This window comes from Urocitellus parryii, chromosome 4 (assembly GCF_045843805.1).
Source record: "Urocitellus parryii isolate mUroPar1 chromosome 4, mUroPar1.hap1, whole genome shotgun sequence".
Lineage (NCBI taxonomy): Eukaryota > Metazoa > Chordata > Mammalia > Rodentia > Sciuridae > Urocitellus > Urocitellus parryii.
The window spans coordinates 163,658,584-163,666,815 of NC_135534.1; the positions used below are offsets into that span (position 1 = coordinate 163,658,584).

The following is an 8,232-nucleotide window of genomic DNA, read 5'->3' on the forward strand; positions in this document are numbered from 1 at the left end:
AGGACCTTGTGCTAGGTGAAAACGGTCACAAAAAAAATAGAAAAAAAATTTAAAAATAAAACTGAACTTGGCCTGGTGGCACATGCCTATAATCCCTGTGACTCAGAAACCTGAGGCAGAAGGATCACAAGTTCAAAGCTAGCCTCAGCAACTTAGAAAGGCCCTAAGCAACTCAGCAAGACCCTGTCTCAAAATTTACAAATAAATAAATATAATTTTTGAAAAATTAAAAAGGAATAAATGAAAAAACAAAAGAAAATTACTGTAAGATTTCACTTGTATGAGATATCTAAAAGTAGTCAAATTCATAGAAATAGAAAATAGAATGCTGGTTGCCAAGGATCTGGGAGGAGGAAATGGGGGCTTATTGCTTAATGGGTATGGAATTTGAGTTGTGCACGATGAAGAAATTCTGGAGAGAGATGTGAAGCACAGCAATGTGAACATGATTAAAACCACTAATCTGTACTCTAAAATGGTTAAGATGAAAAATGTGGAGGCTCAGTGGTAGAGCACTTGCCTAGTTGTGCAAGACCCTGAAATCTATCCCCAGCACTATTAAAAAATGTTAAATTTTATGTGATTAACTACAAGTTTAAAAATTATATTTTTGAAAATTATATTTTCAAAATTATGAAATACTGTTGAAAGAAATTTAAACAGATATAAATAAATGAAAAGAAATCTCATGTTGATGAATCAGAAGACTTAATATTATTAACACTAATTGTACAGATTCAACACAGAATTACATAGTAAAATTTATAAAAATACAAAGTGAGATTTTTATTTTTTACTCTTAGTAACTTATGCATCAAACAAGTTTAGATGCAGATTTGAACAACTTAATTAGCAAAGTTGATTAAGCATATCCTGTATGTAACTGTTAGAAAATGTTACAGTTTGGATCTAAACCTGTCCCCCCGCCCCCAACAGCTCCTGTATTAGGCAATATTGGAATGTTCAGAGTGAAATGATTAGGTTATTAGAGCTATAATCTAATTGGTAGACTAATCCATTTGTTGGATCAATCACTTGAATGGATTACTGGATGGTAAATGCAGGCAAGTGGGGCATGGCTGGAGAAAATGAGTCACTGGGGGCATAGCCTAGGCCATATCTCCCTATAGCCCCCCCCTCACCTCTTTTCTTCTCTTTTCTCCCCTTCCTCCCCTCCCCACCCACTTCCTCCTCCTCTTCTTCCACCCACATCCTTCCACCCACTTTCTTCCTCCTCTTCTTCTTCCTCCTCCTTGACACATCTCTCCCTCTCCCCCCTCTGCCCCTCTCTCTCATTGTCATGAACTAAGCAGCTTCCCACCCCAACACTATTTCACTTCATGTTCTGCTTCATCTGGGGCCCAGAATAATGGACTTGGCACACCATAGACTGAACCTCTGAAACCATGAGCCCAAAATAAACTCTTCCTCCTAGAAGTATTTTGGTCACAGAACAAAAGCTACTAGGATATTCACAGAATCTATTAGGAGGGATGAAGTTGCAGGCTCAAGGCTAAGTTGCTAAGAAAATGCACTGAAGTATGTTTTGAATTGGTCTGAAGATAAAACTTCTCCTTTCCACGGAGCGGATGTTCTCTCAAACCCTTGTTTCATGTAGCTTCTGATTGGTAGAACCTATATTGTGTTCCTGTGCAAAAGAGGAAGGGAAAGTAAATATCTGGCACTTTGAGCTGCTGTAATGAATTGTGCATGCCGACCATACAAATAAAATTCAGGAATTCCCCAAATATAAAAAGTGTTATACCACAGAACAGCCAAAACTCAGAACAAATATCCTAATAATAACTGTACATCACTCACTATACAATCGATGAAGTCAATCCTGGGAGGGACTTAAACTAAGATTGCAAATTGTACTTATATTCATATTGACATTACTAACTAACATTTTTAATTCAATAATGTACTTATAACCCTGAATATCTTAGATTATTTTCAGTAGGGGCACTTAAAACATGCATATATGTAGCTTTCCTATATCAATTTAACTTGATCCAAGAATAGAATGTAGAATACCTGGAGAAATTGATAGAATTGAGACTCCTTGTATTGCTTCTAAGGGCTCCATATATATATAAAATATAAATAAAATATTTTATTTCTGTAAGTAACATATTTACAGTTGATTATAAATTAAAGGCCTGCTTGCACACGAAAGCCAAGTCCTTTGGGTGGTTAGGTCAAAGAGGTAAGACCTCCAGCTGGCTCACGACAGAAACATCCACTCCTTGGCCCAGGTTTTGGAAATTTGCCTGCTTTGAGCTCATCAATATTTCTTCAATATACTTTGGTGTCAGATCCTCATAGTAATTGGCATTTATTGGAACCATCAGTGCATGTACACAGACCCCTAAACATTTCACCTCTATAAGGGTGAAAGTTTGTCAGGTACAGTTTTCCCAACCTTTATTCCAAGCTTCTTTTGAATGACTCCCAATATGCTGTCAGAGTTTTGAAGATGTTGTATTGCAGACTTGAATGTGATACTTTCCAAATGGATTTCGATTATACATTGTATAAAAAGTTGCTACTTCATATACTCTCATTGGAGGTACTTGTAAATTTTCTGCAACTTTGTTCATAGCAGAGATAGGCAACCACCCATTCTGCCTTTGAGCCAAATCCAGGACTGGAAGCACAGCTGCTGCTTTATGCCCTGCTGGATAGTTCTTTACAATTGCCTTTATGCTCTTATAGTTTTCTGGTGTGAAATCAAATGGGATATCTGGGTTATTCTCAGGAGTATCCCTGTGCACAAACAAGGCTCCTCCAGCACCATTCTGTACAGCTGTCTTATGCAAATTCCTTATGTCTTCTCCACCCCGCGGTGAAGCCTGCAGCCCAGCCCCGAGCACCAAGGAGCAGAACTCAGCGGACTAAATTATTTGCCTTTCGCTGCCTCACCAAACCAAACGATAATCCTGAGAAAGCCTGGGATGCATGGCGTGGGCGCTCCCAAACTCAAGCATCTCGTCCAGATTGGTGCGTAGTACTCTATGCGGAGGGCTTTAAGGGCTCTTAACAAAACTGAATTTGCCAGCTAAAACCCCCAATTGATTAGGGATAAAATAGAAATACCAATGCATTATACTTAATTGCTTTAAGATGAAATTATTTAAGATGAAAATCACTATATGAATAAAAACAAACCCCACAAACATAAATTTTAAAAGTAAAATAGGTGCATGTTTTAGTCAGGTTTTTTGCTGTTGTGACCAAAAAACCTGACAAGACAATCTTTAAAAAACAAATACCAAATGACTCCTTTGATATAAGGGGTGTAAACAAGGACAGGGTAGGGACGAAGAGCTTGAGAAGAATATTTACAGTAAACAGGGATGAGAGGTGGGAGGGAAAGGGAGTGAGACGGGAAATTGCATGGAAATGGAAGGCGATCCTCAGGGTTATACAAAATGTCATATAAGAGGTAAGGAGGGGTAAGTCAAGAGAATACAAATGGAAGACATGATTTACAGTAGAAGGGGTAGAGAGAGAAAAGGGGAGGGGAGGGGAGGGGAGGGGGGATAGTAGACAATAGGACAGACAGCAGAATACATCAGACACTAGAAAGGCAATATGTCAATCAATGGAAGGGTAACTGATGTGATACAGCAATTTGTATACGGGGTAAAAGCGGGAGTTCATAATCCACTTGAATCAAACCATGTAATATGATGTATTAAGAACTATGTAATGTTATGAACGACCAATAAAAAAAAAAAAAAAAAAAAAAAACCTGACAAGAACAATTTTAAGAGAAGGAAAAGTTTATTTGGTGCTCATGGTTTCAGAGGTCCCCAGACAGCCAACTGCGTTGCTCTTTGTGGAGGTGAGGCAGAACATCATAGCAAAAAGATGTAAAGGAAAAAAAGCAAATCAGGACATGGTAATCTGGAAGTAGAGACAGAACCCTACCTCACTGGGGACAACAGGTATCCCAAAGGCACACCCCCAATGACACACCTCCTCCAGCCACACCCTACCTGCCTATAGTTACCACCTAGTTAATCCCTTTCAGAGGAATCAAGGCACTGGTTAGGGTAAGGCCCTCACAACTCAACCATTTCACCTCTCAACTTTCTTACATTGTCTCTCACATGAACATTTGGGGTACACCTAAGATCTAAATTATAACATTGCATATGGAAAAGAATTGAAACATTATAAAAAGCTGTTGAGATGACTAACTCAACTATCCCAAAATGGGGCTCTGCTGCATTTAAAATATAAGACAAAATGAAAGCCAAGACACCTTGAATTGATTGCAAGTGAGGACAGAAAGACTGCCTGCTTTGTGGCACTGAGTGGAACCTGCTTTGTTACATGATGTCAACTGTAGGCTTTTTCAGAAGATGGATATGCAGACAGTGCGTTTGGAGGACAACTGCCAGTGATCCCTGGTGAGGTACGCTTAAACTTGCTGAAGAAGGATGACCTCTGTTTTTTTATGCACAAGTTAGCCTGAAATGTGACTTGACAACAAAAAAAAAAATTCTCCAGATCCAACTCTGAACCAGTATCTAAAATATCTTTGATGATTACATAATGTGTGGAATTAGAAGAAAACACTTCTGGATGGAGAAGAGATGAGAAATACTGAGCAGAGTCACTGGGAGAAGAGAGTCCTTTTCAGCTGTCCACAGTGCTGGGGCCTGTCCCAGGGCACTCTGGCCTCCCCTTCACACCTTCAACAAAACTCCTGTCTGTGGCTTTTGCTCCAGAAGCCCAGACCCTGTGTCTGAGTCACTTTCTACCAGCAGTACAGACAGATATCAGTAATTGTTTAATTGTATGAGTAAACTATTGTGACTCACTAAAAATAAAAATATATATATATACATTATCCCAAATAAGGCAGAGAGAATTATGTACTTTGTGAAGGTTGTTTTAGTCATCGTTGCTGATAAATTAGAAGGGATTTTTTTGAATACTGAATTTTCAGCATATAATTGTTTTTCCCTACTTAGAACATCCCTGAGTCAACAATGTTTGTTCAGACATTGTCATCTTACAGCTAGTGTCATGACCTGCCCATTATTTCTTAATGAGATGATTGCATTTTTAAAAATTTAAGCCAACACACCTTGAAAAAAAGTTAAGATTCAATTAAAAAAAGAATCATCTAAAATCCCTGCCTTTTCAAGGTATATGAAAGACTAGAAAATATGAAAATCTTTCACTACAAAAAGCTAAATATACTGGATAAAATGTAGCAAGCATTCTATTAAGTGCAGAGGTAAGATTTCAGTAAAATAGTTACTAAGGGCCCTAAAACAAGAGAGAACTACATCATGGTGTGACACCTTTACCTCCAAGCCAAGAAGTTAACTTAATAATCAGCTATAAACTGGTAGTATTCTTGTGAAGCCTGATAGAAACAAATTGAAATGAAATGCTCTGAAACCCAGTCTTTCAAGATTTTTATGGATAAATCTCATCTTAAAATGAAGTCATCTTCCAAAATATAAAACCCAAAGGAGAACAATCTTTTATGACCAACTATCAGCAGATAAGATAAAGATAGCAGATCAAAGTTCCAAATAACTATATAACTATAAGATGTCAAATAAGGAGAGGAAACATGATTAAAAATATATATATAAAAGTTTTTTTAATGTATTTTTGCAAACAAAGTAGAATTATGGAAATGAAAAACGTAGTCATTAAAAATGAAACTCATCAGATTTGTGTGTGTGTGTGTGTGTGTGTGTGTGTGTGTGTGTGTGTGGTAAGAGGATTAGTTAACTGTATAACTGACCTGAAGAAGTTTTCCAGAATGTAAGAGAGAAAGAGGTGAGGTGGGTGAGGAAGAGAGGAGAGGGGAAGGGAGAAGAGAAAGAATTTGCAGGATATGTTAACTAAAAGGAATGATATAAAAATCTAGTAGGAGTGCTAAATGGAAAGAGCAAAGGGAATGGAAGATTGACAGGCTTCATTAGAGGGAAATATAATGGCTGAAATGTTTACGAGATTATAGATAAATATGTAGACTCAAAAAGGGAAATAAATTCCAAACTAGAGTAAATAAATTAATGATAGTAAAACAGCAGAATTCTAACACAGAGCAAAAATCTTAAAAGCAACCTAGATAAAAGGATAAAAGAGCACTTGTAAAAGAATACCCGTTAGGATGATCACAGTTGTGTCTTTGGCAGTAATAAAGTCATAAATCAGTGGAAACAATGACCAGACTATACAGTGAACTATGCCCTCAGGTTTTAAAAATGAAACCTTTTTGAAAGAAAAAAAAATAAAAAAGATTGGTTGAATCATCTTTCTTCCTGCCAAAGCATGCTTGGCAGACTTTCAATAAAGGAACAGAAAAACCTGGCAACCAGCAGCTGAACCCAGCCGTTCGAGTGAATGTTAAATCCAGAGGTATTTTTCCACTAACTAGGGGTATGTGATTCTATAAAGGAATATGGTTGGGTTAGATAAGGGGTGGAATGGGGAGTTGGAAACGTTATTGAAGAAACAGCAAGTAATGGCTGGCGCTATATCTGATAGTGGTAGCAACCCAATCTAGTTTTTTTTTTTTTTTTTTTTAAGAGAGAGTGAGAGATAGAAGGGGAGAGAGAGAGAGAGAGAGAGAGAGAGAGAGAGAGAGAGACAGAGAGAGACAGAGAGAGAATTTTTTAATATTTATTTATTTTTTCTTAGTTCTCGGCGGACACAACATCTTTGTTTGTATGTGGTGCTGAGGATCGAACCCGGGCCGCATGCACGCCAGGTGAGCGCGCTACCGCTTGAGCCACATCCCCAGCCCCATTTGTTTTTTTAATCCAATTTTGATTTTGACTGTTTCAACAACAGTGGGCAGCCATATCTAATTTATGTTAGGCTCAAATGCACCAATCTGTAAAGACTGTCACAAAATGTTCTTAATGCTAAATAATTTGTATATGTAATGTATTTAATAAAACTATAAATATATTTCACCTAGTTTGTTTAGATTACAGAGCACTTATTTCTTGTGAATTATATTTTTATATACATTTTTACTATAAAAGAAATTCACATTTGCTGTAGAAAATGTGGAAGACATATATGTCACAGGAAAATTTTTAAATCTCCTTTAATCTTACCATCCCAGGAAAATACTGGATATGGAGAATTTTAGGATATTTCAAGTCTTGCTGAATATTTAATTAAACTTTTGGTGCCTGTGTGTGTGTATGTGTGGTATTGGAAATTGAACTCAGGAGTTTCTCTACCACTGAGCTATATGCCAAGTACTTTTTTTTTTTTTTTTTTTTTTTTTAAAGACAGAGTCTCACTATATTGCCCAGACTGGCCTCAAACTTGCAATCCTCCTGCCCCAGCCTCCTGAGTAGCTGGGATTACTGGCATGCACCACTGTGCCAGTCTAATTAAACTTTTTACTTTTGAGGAATTATAGATTTACATGCAATTCTAAGAAATAATCTAGACTAATCCCGGGTACTCTTTACACAGTTTCCCCTCAATGGGAAACTTTCAAAAAACTATAGTACAACATCACAGCCAGAATAGTAATGTTAATACAATCAAGATAAAGCACATTTTATTTATCACAAATTATTGCCCAAGTTATTCTGTAGTCACACCCACTTTCCTCCTGTCCCAACCACTTCTTTAATCCTGAAACCCATTATTCTACATTTCTATGATTTCATCACTTTGGGGTGAGGGGGATAATACCAGAGATTGATCTTGTGTTGATGTCAGGGACATTCGATTATTGAGCCACATCCCCAGCCCTATTTTGCACTTTATATAGGGACAGGGTCTCACTGAGTTGCTTAGTGCCTTGCTAAATTGCTGAGGCTGCCTCTGCCTCCCAAGTTGCTTGAATTACAGGAATGTGTCACTATGCCTAGTCATCCATTTCTATGATTTCATTATTTCAATAATATTATATGAATGGACTTATGCAGTAAATAACTTGTCTGCATTCAGGTTTTCATTCAAGACAATTCTCTAGAGATGCTTCCAGGTTGTAACCTGTGTCAATATTTTTGTTCCTTTTTATTGCTGAGTAATATTGCATAGTGTTATGATTTGAATCTGGAATGCCCCCCAAAGGCTCATGTGTTGAAGGCTTGGTCCCCAATGCAATAATGTCAGAGGTGAAAATTTTGGAAAGTGATTGGGTCATCATTGATGGATTCATAACTTCTGGGAGGTGATAGAAACTGTATGAATGAGAGCTAATTGTAGGGAATGGGTCTT

The 8,232-nt window shown here is 37.4% G+C and overlaps 1 pseudogene; it reads right to left on the reverse strand.

Moving 5' to 3' along the window:
* Positions 1-2,154: 2,154 nt before the first annotated feature.
* On the reverse strand, positions 2,155-2,825 carry LOC113189639 (NADH dehydrogenase [ubiquinone] flavoprotein 2, mitochondrial pseudogene; annotated as a pseudogene).
* Between the last annotated feature and the right edge of the window lie 5,407 nt (positions 2,826-8,232).